The sequence below is a fragment of the Danio rerio genome, chromosome 12 (assembly GCF_052040795.2).
Source record: "Danio rerio strain M-AB ecotype USA chromosome 12, GRCz13ab, whole genome shotgun sequence".
Lineage (NCBI taxonomy): Eukaryota > Metazoa > Chordata > Actinopteri > Cypriniformes > Danionidae > Danio > Danio rerio.
In genome coordinates this window covers 11,528,200-11,551,982 of record NC_141032.1, presented here as the reverse complement: position 1 = coordinate 11,551,982, position 23,783 = coordinate 11,528,200, and the positions used below count along the sequence as shown (strand labels likewise).

General features: G+C 35.1%; 2 protein-coding genes across 4 annotated transcripts in view; one reads left to right on the top strand and one right to left on the bottom strand.

Annotated features, from left to right (window-relative positions):
- The window catches only part of get4 (guided entry of tail-anchored proteins factor 4), a 707,996-nt gene that overhangs the window by 499,337 nt on the left and 184,876 nt on the right, over positions 1-23,783 (top strand). The window lies entirely within an intron of this gene.
- The window catches only part of raraa (retinoic acid receptor, alpha a), a 333,795-nt gene that overhangs the window by 246,618 nt on the left and 63,394 nt on the right, over positions 1-23,783 (bottom strand). The gene's annotated exons all lie outside the window — the stretch shown is intronic.

Sequence of the window (23,783 nt, the reverse complement as noted above, 5' to 3'; positions counted from 1 at the left end):
GGATAAAGCAATAAATAGAGTTAAACAAACTCTTTTCCCAGAGATGGGTTGTGGCTGGAAGGGCATCAAAAACTTGCTGGATAAGTTGCCGGTTCATTCCGCTTTGGCGACCCAGGATTTATAAAGGGATAAGCCGACAAGAAAATGAATGAATGAGAACCTGTTAATCAATGGATATTGTTTTACAGTCCATCCTTCACCTTTAGTCGTCCACAGAAGATAATACTGGTTTAAAACATCCAGAGTGAGTACTTTTTTTTTTTTACTAAACTTACTAAAGTTGCATTTGTAAAAATAAAAACATGACTATGATAGATTAAACAAAGGATTTGGCATTGACAGGAACAAAAGACAGAGGGGTGAAGAGAAAGAGAGACACCAGCCTGGAAAAGAGTAGATGGCCTGAAAGTCTGCCAACACAGAGAGACAGAGAGAGACAGCCAGTGGAGATGGTTATGTAATAGCCACAAAACACTGAAGCAGTGTGATCAAAGACTTGTGGTGCGGAAAGAGGCCTGAAGCTCACACAATTAAACAGATGGACTTCCTAACATTAAATATAGAGTAAAATACCTCAGACACATATACAATTTGGACAACCCATTGGAAATGTAACAGTTTCTCCAAGACAGCAATGTAATTATGGTAGTCGCTCACTTCCAGAATGAAAATTCTGTTATCATTCACTCACCCTCCATCCAAACCTGTATGAGTTTCTTTCTACTTTACTGATGAATACAAAAGAAGATTGTCACCATTGCCTTCTATATTAGGGAAAAAATACTATGAAAGTTAATAGCTATGTTTCCGTACACCTATTTTTAGACAAACCAGCAAGCTGAGCACACTGTAAAACATCTGAAATGTTGTTTTGGTCATTCTAAAACACCTTAACCATTTCAGTATTATTTTATTAATTACCTCAAGAATAGTCAAGAGCATCTGTGCTCCACGTCCCACACCTTCAAATGCCACCATGCATTCACTGGGTGTCAGGATTGCTTTCTAAGTCGCAAGTCATTTATTAAATAAAGAAAAGATTGATGCAGATTCTCCTGCTGCAGCAAATTCCATTTTTACTGTTGATATTTGGCAGCAGTTAATCAGGAAGTGAAAATTGTGTTCGCCTTGATTCAGTGGATTGAAACGTGCTTCATTCGCACGTCTTTTATGCGGTAATGAAGTTTTGCGCATAAAGTTGATTCACATTTATGGATGGAAACAGCTAATGGTGATCATCAACTGGAAGTAAACTACTAATTTAAACATAACTAACCACTTGAGAAGTGGTTATCAACCCATGGGCTGTAATCAGTGGCGGACATGTAATTAAGTACACTTTTTAGTTAAGTATTGTAATTAAGATTTACACTTCACTATTGTAATTTAGTACATACATGAAGTATCTGTACTATATCAGAGTATTTCTTTGGGAAACTTGAACTTTTACTTCATTACATTCCAAAAATATATATATACTGTACTACTTACTTTACTAAATATCATAAATTCATTAATTTCCTTTTCAGCTTAGTCCCTTTATTAATCAGAGATCACCACAGCGGAATGAACTGCCAACTTATCCAGCATACATGTATGTTTTACACAGCAGATGCCATCACCGGGAAACACCCCATGCACTGATTCACAGACATACACTATGGACAATTAGCTTACCCAATTCGCCTATACTGCATGTTTTTGGACTGTGGGGGAAACTGGAGCACAAAATACTGGTTTAATTGTATTCAAGGTTAATTTTATCAATTAACCTGTTGAATTGACAAACAATTTATTTGTGAATTGGAGTGACATCTGCTCACAAGTCACCAAACCGATTCAAACAATCCATCCAGAGTGAGTCTCCAGTGATTGACTGAAGTATTCACTGATTTTACAAACTGATCTTTATGGGGTTCACCCTCTACATGTGATTTTTTTTTTTCTTTGAATTATCATGAATTATTAGTAGTTGGTTTTGATAACTTTTGGTTATCTGACTTTCTTGCCAAATGAACATTCATCAGTAGTTGCTTATTTTTTAAGGAAAAGTTCACCAACAAATAAAAATTTTGTCATGTTTGCTTATTTCGTGGTTCCAAACTGTTTCTTTATTCTGTTGCACACACACACGCACGCACGGACGCACGCACGCACGCACGCACGCACGCACGCACGCACGCACGCACACACACACACACACACACACACACACACACACACACACACACAATATTTTCAAGTAAAATGAAAAGATTGATGTAGCAATTGACTTCCATTGTCCTCTATTGAGTTCCATAGTAAAAAGTAAGTAGTAAGTAGTAAGTCCAAAAGCAAATACTATGGCTGTCAATGGTTTAGGATTTTTAATTTTCATTAACATAACTTATTCTGTGTTCAACCAAAAAAAAAGAAACTCATAAAGGTTTTAAACAAGTAAAGGGGGAGTAAATAATCACACAGTTTACATTCTTTGGGAGAACTATTACTAATTTTACAACTTAAGTAAACTAAAAATCAAGAACTTTTTTTTTTTTTTTTTACTTTTACCCAAATGCCTAAATTGTGTCCACCTCAGGCTGCAACCCAAAACTCAGTCCAAGGTCCAACTGGGTTGAGACTAGTTAGTTAAAATGACAAATATATTGACTTATTAAAAACTTCGGTAAAATTAGAAGATAATATGCTTTCATTGACAAAAGTTGCGTGTGCAAATCCATCTGTCTCTTCTTAAAAATCTAAACCAAACCAGCAGATGACAAAATGATAAGACCGTGTGACATGTCATCATTCCCAAAAACCATAAACACATTAACTTAATTTGCAGTAAACAACACACACCCACTTCAATTTGTAATTAAATGATATTTTTGACAAGTTGATGTCTAATTCAAGTCAATTTGTGCTAGGTTTGTTAAAAGTATTGACTTCAGTACCTATCAATACTGGAATTTTAAACACATTTGAGCAGTATTAAGCATTCTTAAACACTGCTGATTATGCAGATATGACTGTGATTGGCCTTGAAGATTTTTTATGATCTCACACGTTTTCATTTAATTTTCTAATGTTACATAGACGGTTATGTTTAGGGGGAATAACATACCAAAAAGTGTCACTTTCCTATGAGGTTTGGGTCCTGAATGCTCTTGTATTTTATAAAAAAAAAATTGTAATTTGTGTTTAAGGGGGAGTAATTAACAACAGAATGTTAATTTTTAAATGAACTATCCCTTTAATTATTAGTCAACATAGCAACTAAGCTATATTGTTTTCGGATGACAAATATCCTATGATGCTTTCTTCCCATCCATTGTCATTTCTAAAATTAATTATGTTAATAGATTTCACAGCTAAAACTTTGATGAATATTTCATGATTTCAGAATGGATTATGTATAGCCTAACAGGTGTGCAAATAATCCCTAAAATGCTTTCTCTCACTTCGATTCATCATAATCTCACAGCACTGAATCTCTTTATACACTGGATACACTTTGTTTGTTACACTGACAGGATTAGCAAGCACAAAGAACTGAACACTGAAATAAACAAGCAGTGAGTGGATAACTTGAACACCTCTGATTGGTGGCTGTGATCGTACATGCCTGTGATTGGCTGCACTGCTCAACGCTGCATGAAAAACATTATTGATAGAATCTTTTGCTGCTCTCTGAAGCACAAACGCAAATAAACAATGGAGTATTTGCCAAGTATTTTTCACCAGCATCAGATGGGGCCCCCTGATTCATTCCCCAAGCCCCTGTTGTGTTTAAAATAAATAAATCATACGGGAAAAATATATGTATATTCATTATTTAAACAAATACCAAAATTATAAAGCAGAGAAAACTTGTGTGTGTCTCAGTGTTTGATGAAGATTGTTATTTATTTATTTATTTTTTGCATTTAGGTATGGGACAATAACCGCTTTCAAGGTTTACCGTGGTTTGGAAAAGTCAAGATTTTAAAACAGCTAAACATTTCTGTTATACCGTTCCTAAGGTATATGTAAGGGTTTATTTGTATGTGTTTTTTAAATGTGCTGTAAATCTGTGTTTTTTAAAGTAATGAAGAGAGCAGAAGTCAATAATTTATTTTAATAATTTATCCTGACATGTTTATTGGTGCGAAATATTATATATGTTTCCTAAAATAACATTTTGTTTCACAGACAATTTATAAATAACTAATTTTAGAGCAGTAATCACAATACCGTAATACCGTGAAATTATATTTTTGTCCAAGTTTATCATATTTTAAAATAATGTATATTTTCTTGTGGGCTTAGTCCCTTTATTAATCCGGGGTCGCCACAGCAGAATGAACCGCCAACTTATCCAGCAAGTTTTTACGCAGCGGATGCCCTTCCAGCCGCAACCCATCTCTGGGAAACATCCACACACACATTCACACACTACGGACAATTTAGCCTACCCAATTCACCTGTACCGCATGTCTTTGGACTGTGGGGGAAACCGGAGCACCCGGAGGAAACCCACGCGAAGGCAGGGAGAACATGCAAACTCCAAACATAAACGCCAACTGAGCCGAGGTTAGATGTGAATTAATTTAGCTAAACTGCTACATGTTCATCTTCCGTAAATATTACCAATGATCCATCAGGTAATGTTTTCCCCCTCTCTCTTTCTCTCTGTTGTTTAAGAGCTGTGAACAAATATTTTTCCTTCACATTCAATAATGCACAACGCATCAGCCTCCGGCAGCTGGATTAGTCCAAAAAGGCGCAGTTCTTTTTGCGGTTGAGTCTGTTTTAGTTTGGATCATAATCTCACCACAAATTAACTGCTCCAGGGTTCGTTTGAAAGCGTACCGAGACCACCTCTTCAAGGAGGTCTGGGTGTGCTTTTTTGGTTTGCTTATGGTGTGCACTCGGGTACGAATGCTACATTCATAACTGCCTAAAAAAAAAAAAAACACCAAGAGGGAAAACAAACACTAGTGCGACCGAACTAAACAAGGCAGGTGTAAAAGCACCCTTAATGACGAGATATGCAGTGATAAGCAATTGTGCTGTTTGCACCAAACGAAACACAACAGAAATTTAAATAAAGCCATTCATAAGCACAATAAAACGGTAACCAACAAAATGGTAAGGTTTATAATTAAACTAATACATATTAAACATCTTTAACATTATTAAATGTACATGCTGAATCACTGATACGTGTTGGTTTGCACAGAGTCAGTTCTAAAGTTTAATTTCAAATGGTTTATTTGTGAACTATCTGCCTCTGCTTTCAGTAGTTTGGCAATAAATGTCATGTAAAATGGCATTCAATCTCACATTATAGGCATTTAGCACTAAATAAAGGTGTAACTAAAGTGATCACTGTCAGTTTTCTGTTGTTCAGCTGCAAGAAATAAAAGTCGTTTCTAAAATAAAAATTTCAGGTGTTGGTTAGGACAAAAATCTCTTTTTAATATGGAAGATATTTATTTTATCGTGTGCTGTTGCTTTTATTTAGAACACGATTTAAATCAACCTTTGCTGGTGTCATCAATCTGGCAACCTGCTTGCGTGTGTGTTTTTAACCAGTGGTGCAATGCCTAGTTCAACCACTGGTTGTCAAACTTACATACTGCACCTTTAAGAGATGTAATGAAAAAAAAGTGTAATTGGCTGTGATTGGCTTCATCGAGTAAAAGGCATTATAGGCCAATGGGAATTTCAGAGAAGTGTGCAAAGTTTTCAGGTTTAAATAATTCAAATCTTTCCACACCTAAAAAAAAATCTTACAATTTTACCTCTTAGGCAAAATTACCATCAGAGCTTTTTTTTAGTGTACAGCCACTCAAAAGTACATCAAATAGAAACCTTTGCAGAAGTCTGCACTCTTTCTCAGACTTTTAGAAGGCTTCCCAACAATGTATCAAACTGAACAGCTTTGCCAAGACACCAAAGGCAGAGATCCTAATATGAATCTTAATGAGAACATGAAGTTTCATGAAATATGCAAGCGCAACCACTAAGCAATAAAATCATACACTGGAAAGCCGCATAACAGAGGAGTGGATACACACAGGCTAACGCTCTCATGTGTGTGGGATTTATGACGATTAGATGCCTTTTCATAATGTTGAAGAAAGTGACTTTAATAAAATGACCAGCTTCCAGACCATTAGTTCTTTGCCTTCCAGAGATGACTCAGATGTTGGAAATGAAAAGCTAAGCTTCTATTGAAAGATCTGCTGTTTTAAAGTCTGGTGCAAAATGCATTGGCTGTTCTAGTATAACGACCAAAAAAGACAATACACGGGTTTATTTACATTGACCAAAGTAGGGTTCCAGAAGGTTCTGAGTCTGGTTCCCTCAAGGTTTTTTTTCTTCACTCCCATCAGGTGAAGTTTTTTTTTCCCTCTCCGCTGTCGCCACTGCCTCGCATGGTTCAGGATTGGTAGAGCTACGCATCGTTGAATTTGCTCTTCAGTGTTTGAACTCTCAGTAATGATTAAATCACACTGAACTGAGCTAAACTGAACTGAACTGAACTTAAACACTAAAACCTGAACCACACTGTTCCAGTTACTATGACCATTTATGTGAAGCTGCTTTGACACAATCTACATTGTAAAAGCGCTATACAAATAAAGCTGAATTGAATTGAATTATGTAAGCATTGCAGAGTTTTCAAAAGGGGATGTAAACTTCTGTCATAACCAATTTCATGATCTTGCTTACTTGCGCACCAAAGTACACTACATCTGAATTTCATCTCTGAAAACTTCCTCAGAGATTTTACACTTTGATTGACTTTAATGATGGAATCAATTCAAGTCTAATGAGGCAACTTTGGAAGAAGCAGCTCAACCTGAAGCATGTCTTGCGCAGGATGTTTCTCAGTGGAGAGTTTAGCTAATGAATACAATCAGATGCTTTTAGATGCTTTTTCCTCAAACAATAAATGCTTCTTGACATAATGATGAAAACACAAACCAACCAAAATGTTTAACAGTGGCTCGCAGTACTATATTGTTCACAGACAGATACTCGTCCTCAGGACAATCAGGGTATCTTTTGTCCAATCCATTTCCGTTTTCAAAAAAAAAAAAAGGAAAATGAAGAAAACGGCCATTTTTCAGTTTTTTGTGTGCTCACAAAAATCGGAAAAAAAAATAAATTTTGGTTCAATTTTTTTTTTATGGTATGAAAATGGATAAATGACTTCAAAATGCATTATAAACATGTAGGCGGTGCTGAAACACCCATTTTACTCTGATTGGTCAACCAAATCCGAGCTCGTGATGTAGCCCTCAAAATAAGAGCCCTCTGTGGACCAGCACCCTGGCTTTTAATTATTATTATTTGATCATATATAAACTAAGTTTTATTCTGTCATTTGATCAGTTAGCAGGCTTACATCCACGACTACATCTTTGACGCACGTGCTGTAAAGATATAAAGTATAAAAATATTTTAGTTATTGCACATTCGTCTCATTCTGTAAATGATGCATTTTAAAAACTCATTAATAAGGACTAAGCTATTAATAACTGTAATTCTCCAAAATAAAATATATTCTCAACATATTTGTGTGTGTGTGTGTGTGTGTGTGTGTGTGTGTGTGTGTGTGTGTGCGCGTGTGTGTTCATATACAGCCATATGGACACCTATACAAATTATAGGTAATATATTTGTAAAGGTAAAATATATAACATAATAAATAATATATTTATATAACATAATATAACATATATTTAAACTTGCAATATTTTGACATGTACAGTATGGCATTTTATATATGTAAAATGTATATGAACTATTATGTCACATGTGTAATTTGCATATATTTCTATATATCTGATTTCTATTTTGGTGTTACCATCAGTCGGGTCCATCAGGTTCAAATATAAATCACAGTGGTGTTTTCATTATTTAAATCTTAGAAAGAAAGTGATTGGGCTTTCATACATACAGTACAGTAATGTCAAATATGAAAACTTTGTCTGTAAAAGTGGTACATGGAACAAAGAAACAATAAAATTGGACTAAGGGTGAAATCTATATATAATGTACTGCAGTTGGGTCATCTTCTGTGGTAAATGATGTCATTTGATCTATTCTGAAACTTTCATCATCTAAACATGTAATATTGTACATCGTTTTCTATGCATCAATAGTATTGCAGCAGTTATTTGTCATTTTGAGTGCTTGTATAAGTTTATAATAACATCATGTTAAGTAAATGAATACGCATTTATTTCAAATGTAATGTTTGAGTTGCATTTTGAAATGGGATTAATTAGATGTTTATTTGTATTCTATTGAAAAGGTGATCTCAGTTCAATGAACAAAATATCTTTGACTTGAGTGTATTGTATTCAAGCATTTTAAAAAAAAGAGTTAAGCGTTTTGCAAAAACTTGCCATTTTTGGCAATGGGTGTGAATTTTGTGTCTATAGAGTTTTAAAAATTGACACCAGAGTTCTGAAATTTGTGGATTGTAAAAAAAAAAAAAATTCAGAGAACTTAAAATATTAATTAAAGGTTTTTTGCAGCATAATGAGTAAATTAAACACACCTGTTTAAGTTTGATAACAAAACTTGGTATTCCAAGTAATGTCACGTTAAATTAACTTAATATCTTTAGTAATGACAACAGCAGGGTTTCCAGTGTAAAAAATGTATCTTTCTTGAAGAATTGTTGGATGTTTTGACAAGAAGCAAGACAAAAAGAAAAGCATTTTTGCAGTGTATGTTAATTTATGTAGCGCTATGGTCTTGCGAGACAACATTCAGTTAGAATTTATGTCCACACATGTAGTTGACTTGCCTGCAATGATTTACATTGAACAAATTACTTGATGGCAAAATACATTTCTTTGTTTTATTCCCACTAGTGTTCATTAACTGTAGTTGGAAGCCATGTTGGGAAAAGTTCTCTTTGTGTTTTATAAAACCCATCACAAAAAAAGGATTGAACAAACATGATTGTATGTAAATGTGCAGGGGTAAACACACTTCTAGAAGAATGAACAGTGTGCTGTGTACTCTTCCCGCCACCGGCCTGTGCTTTGCCTGAAGTGAAGAACAGTGTTAACTCTTGCATTAAAGACTAAAGTAACAAAAGCAGATCACATGTGACGCGACAGCAGGAAAAATGAAGATAGCGCTCTCTGTCCCTATGTGAGACCTGTCTCAGGCACATGTGTTTTTATTTACTGACGATCTTCAGACAGACCTCTGGGTCTCGGGGTCATCAATCAAATGTCTTTCAATCCAAACAGAAAAGCAGATGAGAGACAAAGGGAGGAGACGGAGGGGGGTGAGGAAGGAGGGATTGGAGTTGACCTGGGTCCAAAACCCTCGATAAATCAGGACCAAACAATAACAAGCGCAGCTTAATGTGGCCGGGATAATTCATCAACTCAGCACGAGCTGAGACCGGCCCGCACAAGCCACTGTGGGAAGATGAGATGTTGCTTATCTAAAAGATGAACTAAGTGTGTGTGTGTGTGTGTGTGCGCGTTTGTGTGTGTGTGTATTCATAAATTAAACAATCTTCAAAAAGCACCTTTTCACATCAGTCATTTTTGAAAGAATCAAATGAGTAGACCAAATAATGAGACTGGCCAAAAACCTGGCTTATGTTTGGGTCCATTTTAGGTCTCATAAGTCATTTTATTCCATTCACAGTGTTTTTGAAAACCTGGATCCAGATCAAATGATATGATATATATTATAATACATAAACAAGTAAATAACCTCTACTTTTGAGTTCATTCTCTCTTCTGTGTCTTCATTTCATTCATATAGCAAAATGAAACTGAACAACACACAATGAAAACTCAGCTGTACACATTTTGAGGTAAAAATACTGTATGCTACACAAACAATTATTTAAACTTCTTATTTGTTATTTTTGCAACAATGATAATAACAACTAGGGTTGTTGCCAGTGTTTTTGATGATGATATAATTATTCTTTAGTGACTGCCAGATTCTTTAAATAAGGTTTTTAAAAATGTCCAGTCATCTGCAAGGGAGGGCTAAGGGGACTGTGGAAAAATTTACATTAAAAAGTACATAATAATTATATTCATTTAAATTAATATTAGAATAGAATAAATAATCAAACATTTTAAATAAGCAACATTTTTAAATAGAAATAAACACACATTAGTATAAAACAATAAAAAAATGGATAAATATAATCTACATATTTTTTTAAACAATTCAAACAAAATGATAAAATAATAGATGGTTACAGTTTTGAGGGCTCGTTTGTTGACTTTAAGTTACATTGCATCTACATGGCAACTAATTCTCAGTAGATTATAAGTAGACTGTTAGGTTGGGTTTAGTGTAAGTTGACATGTACTTGCAAAGTTTCTTATAATCATTTAAATGTCAGTTAAAGAAGCACTATCAACAGATATTAAGCAGACAGTCTCTCAAACAGACCATCAAAATAAGTGTTACCAAAAAAAATTGTTCAAAAATTGTTCAATATTATTATTATTACTACAATAGCAACAATGTTAACAACAACCAGTGCATTTATGTATTTTCAAAGTGTAGGATTTTATGTGTTATCTCCAGTTTGTACATGGGCTACCAGCAGCTGTGAGATTTTTTTATACAATACACTAGGAACTAGTGTACTATTCTTGGCTCTTACGTAAAACAAAATGAGTATCGCAATAAATCGTTTTTATTCTTTTCTCCTAAACCTTTTACTGTTCCTATTGCCTATAGAATCAAACGTGTAAAGCCATGAGAACCAAACCGAACCAAAAACCGTGTAAAAAAAAAAAACAAAAAAAAAAAACGAGGTATGTGTTGAACCGTGGGCTAACTGTATTGTTGCATCCCTAATAGAAACTAAACATTTACAATTTGTGTCTCTACACAAGAAACCCTAGAGTATAGATGACTTTTTTTGGAGTTGAACATGGGATCCCTCGCACAAGGATGGCCATATTTTAAAGTTTTCTATGCCTGAAATATTGATAATCACCTGTTTTAGATAATCATGTATTAGTTTCAGGAAAGTAATGAATAAACTACTCATACAGTCAATTTATGGACTATATTATTCGTATTGACTAAATTAATCAATACCCCTGGGGTGTGAATAATTTTGGGCTTGACTGTAGAATTACTCAAAAAAGAAAAACACCAGTTGCAGATTTCTGCAAATTCTGACAGCTTTTATGCAAATCAATGAGATCTTTATAACACTCCAGAAGATTACTTACATAAGCTTTAAAAGGTTAAAGCAAAGCCCAGTTTTCTGATGCTTAAATATAATCATGCCAAACATACAAACACAGGCCATATCTCAGGTTTCAGGTAAAGTGGTCTCCTGAGAGTCCTGACAGGGTGCGATTGAAGGTCTATGAGTGTGGACAGGGAGTGAATAATCAATAGAGACCCATTAAGCAGACGTGTGTGTGTTTTGGTGTATCTGTGTGTGTGTGTGTGTGTGTGTGTGTGTGTGTGTGTGTGTGTGTGTGTGTGTGTGTGTGTGTGTATGAGAGAGAAAGAGAGAGACTTGACGCGGGGTAGAGAGACTGCTTATTTAAGTCTGCATCAATATTTTTCATCCTTTCTCAATATCCTGTCCTCTCTCTCTCCTTCTTTTTCTCCATCTTCCTCTGTTTAGTTTTCCTCACATGACAGGCCTTATTTTCCTTCCTCTTTAATTCTCCTCTATTCTTCTGCCATTCTGTTCCATGTTTCTTGCATTGTCATGCCTCTTGACACTTTGCTTTTCCAATGGATTGAATTTTTGTAAATTTCACATGGTTCAAAGTTTATTTACATAACTGTAACTATATTTTTAAAAGTTTGTCTTAGGTTTAATGCTAATACATTACTATAATTAGTAATAGTATTAGTAGTTTTGTTCCCTCAGGCAATCCATCTCATGAACACTTGATAATAATAATAGTAGATCCAACATCAGTTGTCATAAACTTTTATACACATATACACTTATTTAACAACACACTTACACAATACATGCCAGTTTGCACATAACAGCTGCACATATAACATTGTACATAGTAATATAGCTATACATACACTTATCTATTTGTATAATTGCATTCACTACTTACTGCTTTTTTATATATTTGTTATCTGTTTTTTCTGGCCCTGTCTCTGTAATTCTGTTGCACTGTAGAAGCTCTGTCATGTAAACAAATTCCTCGTATGTGCGAACATACCTGGCAATAAAGCTCTTTCTGATTCTGATAGTAGTAGTAATGATAGAAGCAAAATATTTTCTCAAACATAACAGCTATAAAATTCCACAAAGTCGTTCCATGAACGAACCTTACACAAACGTTTATAGCAAGCTCTTTTGTAAGCTTAAATATATTTGTGTAATAAATAAACATAAAAATAATCATTTTATATACATTTATGAAAAAATCTATTTATATACATATATACATTTAAATGTTAATATAAATAAATAAAAAATATAATATAATATAATATAATATAATATAATATAATATAATATAATATAATATAATATAATATAATAGAGGGCAGCACGGTGGCGCAGTGGGTAACACAACTGCCTCACAGCAAGAAGTTTGCTGGTTCGAGGCCCAGCTGAGTCAGTTGGCATTTCTGTGTGGAGTTTGGATGTTCTCCCTGTTTTTGTATGGGTTTCCTTCCAAAAACATGGTATAAGTGAATAGGATAAACTAAATTGTTTGTACTGTATGAGTGCGTATGGATGTTTCCCAGTGATGGGTTGCAGCTGGAAGGGCATCCACTGCATAAAACATATGCAGGATAAGTTGGTGGTTCATTCCGCTTTGGTGACCTCAGATAAATAAAGGAAATGCGCAGAAAATAAATAAAATAAAATAAAATAAAATAAAATAAAATAAAATAAAATAAAATAAAATAAAATAAAATAAAAAATAAAATAAAAAAAATATATATACAAGTGTTTCTAAAGTAAACATTGTTTTTTAAATAAAATTAGTTTTTGAATAGCCACTGATAGAAATTACAATAAAAATACAAAATAAAAAATTGTCACGCCGCAATAAATATAGTTTTGCTTGGGCCTTTTATATGTGTTAATGTTTTTCTTTCTTCTTTTTCTTTGAAAGGATCTATCAAATAGAACTCTAGGCAGAAATCAACAAAAACAGTTTAAATTTTATTATTATATACTGTACCTCCTTTAGTGATATTGACTCCAAAAGGGTTTTCAAACTGTAAATCTCTAAATTGTTTAAGTGATGTTTTACGGATTAAATGGTAACTGTTCTCTGTCGGAATGCTGTCATGTTCTCTGTGAGCTCAATCCGTTAAAGATAACTCTTCATCACAGTGAAGCGGCGATAACCCTTGACCTTTGATCTGTGTCGCTCCAGTATCTGAGATCATATCAGGAGCTCCCGGAGTCAGTTGCCTGCAGTTCTTTAGCTGTTTTCAGCTTGCAGGGTGTTGATCCGTTCACCTCTGAGGCTCATTTAAACACTTTTACAAGCTCTTGGTTAGATTTTTATAAGCCCACCACCAGGTATGATATTCAAGTCTCTAGATATGGCTAATTCTTTATCCGTTTTATTGTCCACCAGTCGAATCTCCTTCTAAAGAAGTAGATAATATACTCAATAAGTCATCGGCACAGTGGGAGACAAGAAACGGAGACAAGACGGCAGCCAGCATGAGGGAGTCTCGATGGATATTTACCGTCATTTCAGTGAGGGATGTGTATCATGCTCACGCTGACATTTCCAGCACAATGTGAGATTGTGCAGTGTCCATGGAAGGCCTGGTCAAAATATTCAAAAACGCTGCCTTTTGCAAGACGCTCTTGGAAATTTCCTCTATTACAATTTTTATACAACCTCTGAAATGTGGCAGCGCAACAATCAGCCTCAGTCTCAGTCTATATGCAGAACAAGAGCAACAAACAAGAAGTTGAAATAAAAAAGGGACCTTTTTCTCTAAAAGCAAAACCAGCCGGTTCTGGCCTGAGATTTGTTTGATGTGATTCAAACCTCAGTGGTTTATGATGGCTTCACTCAATTGCAAAACATTTTATGATTGTATGGAGTGAAATTGAAAGAACTGTACGCTGTCTTGAGTCAGTAAATAAACTGAACAAAGCTCTTTCTATGGCAGCTTAACACAGAAAGACTGAATCCACATATCAGATCACTTGACCATATCCAAATTCCATCCCATCTGTTTGCAATCACTAAAGACTGTCCAAGTGTGTTTACAGCCTAACACTACACTACCCAATTGGATCCGCGCTCTGCTTTTAGTTGGGAAACTAAACCAAATATATGAGCTTTATCAGAAAGTAGTTCCTCTAACAAACGGCTTTTGAGACTCTCCGTGTTTGATTTTCTTTTTTATACACACGATTACACGGTCGAACTGTTGTGTAAACGCAAAAATCACACTCATAGCAGTACGATATGGCTGTATATCGGCACTGGTGGGAGGCGTGTGTTGCCTTTGTGGCCCCCACAAGTGCCGATATACAGCCATGTATATATAGCCACACTATGAGTGTGATATTGCGTTTACACAATAGTTTGACAGTATAATCGTGTGTATATAAAAAAAAATCAAACACGGAGAGTCTCGAAATCCGTTTGTTAAAGGAACTACTTTTTTCCACCATTCATTCACATCTGCAGCTCATAGCAGAATCTATACCAGATGCTAACTCACCAACGTCATTTCAGAGCTAATATTTGAATGATTCTCTAGCATAATGTCTTAAGCGATGACAAAACAGGTGATTTGATGACATTTTAAGAATATAAAGTTGAACGGCATGAAATGCCATCAGTCTAGAGACATTTTCCAGTATTTCTCTGTTGCAATCAGGAGATCACAATAATTAACACCAAAAAAACTAAAGCAGCGCAAAAGCTACCAGATTACTGTTGTGTTTGTGATGATGCTAAACAATTGCGGGCATTTCTTCTTCATTCCTGTTTACTGAACCAGTCTGCAGTAACGAAAACAGGAGACTCATTAGAAACAGATGACCAACCAGAAAGTAACTCAGGGTTATACAAAGAGTGGCCAACACAAAATAAACACATTCCTAATATGTGAGTCCCATTTCACACTCAACACGCTACAATTACTGTCGTATAAATACAGCACTACAACATACAAAAGAGAGAGATCGATTTAGAAAGTCATTTACCAGTTTTAAAATGATTTGATCAGCTGTAGTTTAAAATTACGCTTGGTTTTTCCTCCTCTAAGGGCTTATTATGCGGTCTCTGTCGGCATCTTGTGGATGGTACTGTATCTCGGAAATTATAAATATTTAACAAAGGCAACTATTCTCATAAATAAACTGCAGAGTTGCAATCTAAACGACATTCTCGCCTAAAATAACTTAAAAGTGCATTATGTTGTCCAACAGCTGCAATATTTGTCCAACTGTAGTGAGTTTATTGATCTGCTGTCACTCTATGTGGGCAGTGTAATACAGAATGGTGAGGATACTGTAGAAGTTCTGATCTCACACTGCTATCAGCCAATAAGATTCGAGAACCAGACAGAGCTGTTGTATATATATATATATATATATATATATATATATATATATATATATATATATATATATATATATATATATATATATATATATATATATATATATATACATACACTTGAAGTCCGAATTATTAGCCCCTCTTGGAATTTTTTTCTTTTTTAAATATTTCCCAAATCATGTTTAACAGAGCAAGGAATTTTTTACAGTATGTCTGATAATATTTTTTCTTCTAGAGAAAGTCTTATTTGTATTATTTTGGCTAGAATAAAAGCAGTTTTTCATTTTTTAAACACCATTTTAAGGACAATATTATTAGCCCCTTTAAGCATTTTTTTTTTTTGATAACCTACAGAACAAACCATCGGTATACAGTAACTTGCCTAATGACCCTATCCAGTCTAGTTAACCTAATTAACCTAGTTAAGCCTTTAAATGTCACTTTAAGCTGTATAGAAGTGTCTTGAAAAACATCTACTCAAATATTCTTTACTGTCATCATGGCAAAGATAAAATAAATCAGTTATTAGAGATGAGTTATGAAAACTATTATGTTTCGAAATGTGCTGAAAAAGTCTTCTCTCCGTTTAAAAGAAATTGAAGAAAAAAATAAATAAGGGGGGCGAATATTTCAGGGGGGTTAATAAATCTGACTTCAACTGTATATAAACAAATTTGGTTCCATTAAGAGCCAAATTATGTTTGGGCCCACTAATTTGAACGGCATCAAAGCAACCAGTTACCATAATTCTTGGCCTGGTTGTGAATTTAATGAGTTACAACAAAATAGTCTATTTTATTGTACGTCCTTGTTGTAAGAAATAACAAGCATACAATGCAGCCAGTTTAGTCTGAAAAGCAATTGAATGATTCTTCACAGTCTGCATGTATTTGACCAGAGTCTAATACAGCCAAAAATGTGGGGACTGAAATATGCTAATATTGTATATAGGGCAATTATATATATATATATATTTATATATATATATATATATATATATATATATATATATATATATATATATATATATATATATATATATATATATATATATATATATATATATATATATATATATATATATATATATACATATATATATATATATAGGGCTGGGCAATTAATCATATACTAAAATCATGCTTTTTTAACAATGGCTCATTGGCATACTGTACATGCCCAGAGCTACATATTTGGGAAATCGTAAATATGTGTCCTGACATACATCCGGCTCCATTTTGTGTGTGAAGCACCCGACAACTTTTATTCCTATTCCACTTACATTCACATGGACGGCATTTCTGCCGAGATCAGTTTTTCTTTTAAATAAAAAGCAGTGAGAAATCGTGGTAAAAACATGCAATCGCAATGCACTTTTCTCTTCTAGTGTGTAGTAAAATCAATGTTTTTTTTTGTTTTTTTTTTGCGTAACTTATTAGTTTACTACGACTCTCATGTAGTAAACTATCTTCCACCTGCACACATGTGTTGGAGGTTTACTAGTCAACTTTAATGGAATAATATAAGAACAATTATGAACTATAAAAGAAATAGATACAATATATTTAAAAACAAAAACTTTAGTTATAGATTTACACTATATGTACATTGAAAAAATAACTAATACTTTACAATATGTTTAGCACATTCCTTTTATAGAATCCCTTAACTCATATGTCTTTTGCTGTTCATACAGCAGACATACAAGAAAGACCTAATATGAGCCAGACTCTGTGGACATTGTGAAACAAATTAATCACATTTACCCTGATATAACTGAATAAATTCTTGTTTTCTTTTCAAAGAACGAAGGCCATCTTTTTGCCATTATATGAGAGATGAAAAGTGGATGATGTCGTGGAGACTAAGAACTGTTATAGTGTGCGGGAAATGCCTTTAGCAGTCGTTACGAAACAGCACGGAGGTGCCAAGACTGCTCTATACCAGCGTCTAAAATAAAATTTGAATCTGGAAAAAAGCAATGAAATCCAAAACGCCTCTCTGGCCAATCAAACAAGGCTTTGCGGCGCACAGTCTCCACAGCGTTCGGATAATCACTTAACTGCCTCCCTACCCACAGTCCTTCAGTAGTGGGCTCTCTGCTAGAGCGATTAGGTTTCTATGGGTTTGGCACGATACCAGGGGAATATTCACAATAAGAGCAGTGTGCTACAGACAGCGAGCTCTTCCCAGTGTTCTAAGCTTACAGAGACACCAAGGAACAACATGAGCACATACAAAGAGGCAAAAGATGAGGCGAAGAATAGAGAAGGACAAAGACACACTGAGGACAGATAACCGAGATACAAATGCAGCGGACGAGCAGCAGAGAACTCAGGAACAGCAACAAAGCTTGATAAAGCAGGCAAAAAACGTATTTAAAAGATAGTTTGTTCAAAAATAAATCAAAGAATTCTTTAATTGTATGAAATTCAAACTTTACACAATGGAGAAATCCCACTGAATAGGCGCTGAAGCTTTCAAGAATGAAAAGCAGGAGTCCTATAAGCACCAGATCTCTTGTATGCTGCAATTCAAGGTCTCTGTATCCATAGAGCTTTATGTGGCAAGGTTTTTTTTTCTTCTTCTTCTTCGAAAGTCTTCAGATTCAGTTCTGAATAAGTTCAGTTGAGTTCAGATCAACTGTTAAAAAGATTCAACTCAAAAAACATTTTGTTTAACTTTACCAACATTTTTTTTACATATAAAAGTTCTATTTGGTTATTAATTTATTGTAATGTTTGCTCTAACTCTTGAAACAAATTCCAAACAAACTTTGGGCAACACTTTAGCTTGATCACAATTCACTGTATTAACAAACTATTAACTAACACTTAATAAACACTAAATTAGTTGTTTATTAATAGTAAGGTAGAAGTTGGGTTTAGGTTTTATGTAGGATTAGGCCTAATCCCAATTCTACCCCTTAGCCCTTCCCTATACCCCTCGTTTTGTGCATTCATGTGAAGGGGTACAGGTGTCCCAGTTCTCTAGCTTGAAGGCATAGGCTAAGGGGAAGGGCAAGGTACCCCTTGAAACAGAGATTTTTCAGGACCACACTCGAAACCAAGAGGTAAGACAATTTCCCAGAATACACCATCTACAGCGGCAGCATGGCTGCACATGAAAGTAAGAAGATGCACAAATTATTGCTGCATGATTAATCATTAAAAGATCACAATCTCGATTCGACTTCCTAGATCATCTTAATCCAGCATTTCTACGATTCTGTCAATCATATTGTCAAGTTCCCGCGAGATCCGTCCCGGGAGGGACGTATTCGAGCGTTTTTTGTTTTTGCGGATCCGCGAGAGGCCACTGTGCGTGCTTTTTCGCGTCTCAGGGGCCTCTTGGGATCACGCGCCGTTCGCGCCTGCGCTGATCTCGTGCGAAAAGCCGCCGGATCGGCCGACCCGGCCACCCTCCTCTTCCTCCTCCTCCTTCCCTAACCCGAGCGACGGTTTGCAAAAGCCGTCCGAAAAAAAAAAAAAAAGCAAAAGCCTTCGTCTTTGATTTCGACCGCGTTTTCGGATCCCGCCGCGTTCTCGCCCTTATTTTTCAGATTCTGTTTTTCGTCTTACCTGATATCTGGAACCGCTGTTCCCCAGACTCGATCCCGGTCGTCGTCCCCGCGGCCGGCTCCTCCTCCTCCTCCGGGGCCTCCGCTCCGCCGACACAACGCTGTGAGCTAAGCGGACAAACTGGTTGCATCGGAAAAGCCCTCCACTCAAAGGCGAACCGTCGGCCGGCGAGCACGAAGAGAAGGAGCGGAGCCACACCGCCCCAAAGCATTCGCTCGAAAAAAACTAAACGCATCCGAACGTACCTCCAGCCACGTTAATCGCGGTCTCCAGAAACGTCCGCGGGGCTACGTTTCCAAAATGAGCTTGGGTTGGAACCTGCATAGGCTGTGAATAACAGGTAATACAGTTGCAAATATCATTCAGTTTGTTGAGTAATCGTTTAGCAACCAAGTGGAAGTATGAACTGCACTTAGCAGTGAAAATAAAACTAAAAGTGTGCACATCATTTAAATAATCATATCGCATTTTAGAGTTATAATTGCGACAAGCATTTAATATGTTTTCCTTTCATAGCAAACAAATTGTCGTGCATGAAAATAAATGTTTAACAGTGTAACTACTCTAGTCTACTGTATGTAATGTTAAAGGGGGGAAGGGGGGAATCTGCAAGGGGGAATCTGGTAATGACAATTGTTTGATTTTACCAGTAGAAAAAATAATTTAACAATGTTGTCAATGACAGATTGCAAGCATATGTCTCAAACATAATACTTAAACATGAGAATTACTAATGGTTCTATTCTGATGTTATCACTTTACTGTGCATTAACCTTTATTTTACATCTATAGAATAGTGAGAAAAATCGTGATCTTATTTTAAGCAAAAAATAAAAATAATCGCAATTCTTATTTTAACTAGAATTGTGCAGCTCTAGCACAAATTAGTATAATTTTATTAATTTTTTTCATTATTCAGAATTTTTTCAACAAACAAGCAGTGGTGGAAAGACTACTGAAAAGTTATAGTTATGTAAAAGTGCCTGACTTGCCTAAAAATGTAGAGCAAGTAGAATAAAAGCATCTGTTGTAAATATTACTGAAAGTATGAGTAAAAAGTAGACCTTTCAAAAGTACTCAAGAGTAGTGAGTATCAAGGGGGTCGCACACCAGATGTGTCACTCAGCGTCGCAAAACACCGCGCACGTGACAGTTGGAAGTATCGCACACCGGATGCATACATTTGCATGATATTTTAAATGAAATTATTTAGATGGCACTCTGTGGCTCTGCGCTACGGACAGCTGCCAACTTGCTGCGCCAGTGTGTGTACCCTGATAGAAACTTATGTTTAGAATTCTAAAATGCATGGTGCTGGGTGGTTGATTTTAGGTTGTGTTAGAAAGAGATCAAAATCCAACATTGAGCCAACATCTTAAACTAATGTTATATTGACGTCAAATACGGACATTTATTTGTCAGGCATGGCAACTAAAGTGGTAACGACACAACGTCAAGCCGTAACATCATTAGACATTGATATTTGGTTGATTTCAGGTTGGATGTTGGACATTGACGTCGGTTTGACTTTATGTTCTGATATAAACTCGATTTTCATTCACAAACAAAATGCAACGTACAATTTCAATCTGGTGTCATGTTGACGTCTTTTGCCTGCTGGGTGTTTAAGGCCATTTCAGTCATCATACAGTAAACAGACCTCATTTTCTCATCAGAGACGTGAATCTAAACAGTCTCTGGGTCAATGCGTTTAAAGATTTTGGACATCTTCTTGGACACTTTTAATGCTTCCAAACAGTTTGCTGCATTTATAAATCACCCATGTCTTGAGGTAGTTAATTATGATGTGATTTACCTTCTATGTGCCATTTGATTGGAGAGGAATCACAGGACTGATTTTTCTAATCACCATAGACAACAAACAAATCAAGTAGGGACTGCAGGTTGAAAGAAAGTAGTGGAGTGAAAGTACTAATACTGCACTAAAAATGTACTTAAAGGAAGCTAAAAGTACACATTTATAAAACGACTTAGTAAATTACAATACCTGAGAAAAACTACTCAATTACAGTCATTTAAGTATTTGCTATTTGTTACTTTTTACACCACTACAAATAAGCAGATGTTTTAATACATTCATAAAGCATTGACATAACATATTTGTACCTAAGAAGTACAAAAGTTTTCTTCTTAAAATTTTTAGGTACTAATGTATACTTTTAGGGTATCAATATGGACCCTTTAAGTACAAATTAGGGATGCAACCATACAGTTAGCCCACGGTTCAATACATACCTTGTTTTTTAACATCGTTTTCGGTTCGGTTCAGTTCTAATGGCTTGACACGTGTTTTTTATCTATTTATTTATTTATTTATTTATTTATTTTATCTATAGGCAATAGGAACAGTAAGAGGTTAAGTAAAAAAAATTATTTATTGCAATACTCATTTTGTTTTACTTAAAAGCCAAGAAAAGTACACTAGTTCCTAACTAAAACATAAAAAAATTTAACACTGAAATCTCACAGCTGCTGGTAGCTCATGTACAAACTGGGGAACACATAAAATCCTACACTTTGAAAAAAACATACATGTGAAGTTATTAAAGATAAATTGGCCATTTCAAATAAACACATTTGTACTTAAGTAAACATAAATAAACCATCTGAATTATTTCGGTGCTGAAAAAATGTGAGACTGTAGTCTGTAACGCGGATCGAGTGCTTTTATAAAATGACAAAAGCCCACATCTCCAATCACCGAAAATGACTGCAAATTTTTAGGAATAAACACCCGCACTGCCTTTGTTATTTTTATGTGTCTCTCGGAACCAGTTGGGTATGTTTGTTTAAAAGATTCAGCGAGGGATTGTTGCTATTTGGAGGACTTTATTACCTTCTCTGTTATCCTGCCTATAGTGATATTGCTGGGTGATGGTGCTACAGATGTGCAGTCATGGTTGTATGTGTAAAACAATGCTCGCACACAGTTATTTTTTTGTTCACCGTTTTTTCTTTTACTGGCATTATACTTACCGGCAAAACCGAAATGTCCTTACACTGCAGATTTGAAAGACGCCAGCGCTTTCTAGTACTGTTGCCTCACTTCGCCAGCGCTTCCTTGTACTGCTGCCTCACTTCACCGTCGCTAAAATAAAAATTGCTAAAGTTCGCTTTCTATAATTCCTAATAATAACTTATGTATATCAGTCCCAAAACAATCTGTTACTCGATGACACTTGAATCCCTGTCAGAAAAGTCTAGTGGCTGGGAATGACCTTTATACAGTGTCTGCTGTAATTTTAATGTTGTTTTTGTGTGTTTACACGGACTAATATGGCCATGGTGTAAATGCACAGTACAGTTACAATCTTATCGTTATTATAACATGATACCATTGCCTTTGGTGATTTCCAAAAAAATAACGCAACTGGAATAACTACAAAAGTCACAATTGTAGATTTCATATGAAGCAAGAGATCACGATGACTTATGTTTCAGTAATAGAACGGTATAAATGTTTCAGTTCCTCAATAATAAAGTTACTTTCACCACATACAGTTCTGGCATTTGGATATAAGTAAATGTGAAAAAATTGCCCTATGAAATTCATTTTTACACCATATTTGCTTTTGTAAAGGTTATCGGTTAGGTTTAGGGAAGACTTTTGTGTATCAGAACAGAGTAATTACAACTTTCAAAATTTTCTGCTATACCACTCCTAAGGTACAGTATGTGTACGATTTTTTTATTTACGTTTTTTTGTGCTGTTTTTTTTAGGACCACATTATCTCCAGCAGAAAGTATATCCTAAGATGCCGTTTTAAATTGTAGAGAAATCCGTGTTTTTGGAAGTAATGTAGACAGCAGATGTCAATTATTAATTTATATTATTTAGACTGACATATTTACTCTTTTAAAATATTTATAACGTTTCTCAAAATAAAATATATTATGTTCAAATGGGAAATGTTGTTGTTTTTTTACCCAGACATTTAAAAAATATATATTTTAGAGGAGTAACCACAATACTGTGAAACCGTGATTGTTCTTCTTGATTATGCTTGAAGCATATCAGGGACTTTAAATGTTCATTACATAACATGGAATCCAATAATGTGAAACTATGAAAATGTTTCAGAACTTAAATGTTTATCTTCTCTGAAAAGAGGTAAATAAATAAATTATGACTGAAAACAAACTGCAGAAATGACTCAATTTATACTGTAAGTCAGCAAAAGCTTCAATTTATGATTCTCCACATTCAGTGAGGTCACAAAAAGAAAGCATGAGAGGTAGTGAAAAGAAGTAATAATGACCTTGGTTTTATTATTAATGAGGTTCCAACTTGCGAAAGGAGTTTAGGGAAATGTTGTAAAGATGAGCATTTTAGGACTTCTGAATGAATGTTTCAGTTGCTCACTAATAATGTTACTTTCACCACCTACAGTGCTGGCATTTGCATACAAGTCATTGCAAACGCACCCAAAATTGCTCTATGAAATTCCTTTTTACACCATATTCACTTTTATAAAGGTTATTGGTTAGGTTTAGGGTAGAGTTTTGTCTATAAGAACAGACTAATTACAAGTGGACACAGCAAAATCCTCAGAGTAAAATGTACTCAGCTCAGAGAATATTTGGTCCCTCTCTAAATTGGGTAAAAGTTACACCGCAGCAGAATTAAAGTTTATGAGACAATGAAGGC